Below are 1221 nucleotides of genomic sequence, written 5' to 3'. Positions count from 1 at the left end.
CTGAACCTCCAGAAATTGTTTATTTTTTGTAACTCTCTTTGGAGGTATTGCAGCATTTGTTGTCTAATAATGAAAGAAATGAAGTAAGAGAAATGTTTAACCTGGTCTGACTGCAAAGGCAAAATGACTGGAATGCTTTTTTGCACTACTTTATATGCTGGAGCTATATTGAAAGAGACTTCATACTGTGAATGTTTACCAATGTAATAGTTCAATGACAATCATTGGAAGAGTGAATTCTGCATCATATTTTATTGTTGGTTTTTTTTCCTTTGTGATGCTGATGATGAAAAAGCTAACATTACATTAATTCCATACTCTTTTTAATTATGAATATCTGTGATCTGGAAAAGGATTGTGAAGTAAAATTTTATAATCAAAATTATTTGAAATCAGTGTTTTCTACTGATGCCCTCAAGAAACACTAATGTAATTTATATCTTTTTCCTGGTTAATTTAACAATCAGAGTCTATGATTAGTATGTGCACTTTGTCAGTATTGAAGAAATTCAATGTATTGGAGGAGAAGGTAGAAGTAATAAGATATTCAGTTGTTACAGTACTGACATTTGAGAATTGCTAACTTTTAACATGCTATTATTGGTGCTGCATTTTCCCTTAATTACAGCTTTCACCCATGTGTATTTGAAGCAACATTTAAGATCCAAAACAGGCATTTTGAGATTCAAAATTAACATGTTGGGTCCCATGCAGTCCTTGAGAAAACACTCCATGATTTCTTTTCACTGATTCTTAGGCCAGCTGTATTTTACTGTGTCAAAAACTTCAATTGCCCTTTCTAGGAGATTAAGGTAGGTAAAGATTTCTTGGGCCATAGCACATTCCAGAATCAATTAGGTAAGATATTGCTGCATATAACATAAATAACAGATTCAAAATGCATTTTTTTCAGACTTATAATTACCTAGGGAAGGCACAATTAAACTGGAACTGTTTTTGAAGAGGCGCTGTGGAATATTCCAGATTATAAAACTTGAACCAAATTGGCATATGCACTTTAAGGGCTGGGACTGGCCATTATGAGTGAAAAAGGGGTTTACCATCACTACTGAATTACAGTCGTTTTGCAATACTCCTTTAAAGCTGAGTAGAGGATTCTGTCGGGGGAAGGACTAGTTAGCAGCTGACTTACAGTTCTGGAGCTGAAAAGCAACAATAAAAGTGGTCCAAATTTGGCACCCACAACATTATGCATAATCT

Source organism: Mesitornis unicolor, unplaced genomic scaffold (genome assembly GCF_000695765.1).
Source record: "Mesitornis unicolor isolate BGI_N332 unplaced genomic scaffold, ASM69576v1 scaffold23672, whole genome shotgun sequence".
Classification (NCBI taxonomy): Eukaryota; Metazoa; Chordata; class Aves; order Mesitornithiformes; family Mesitornithidae; genus Mesitornis; species Mesitornis unicolor.
This window is presented reverse-complemented; position numbering follows the sequence as displayed.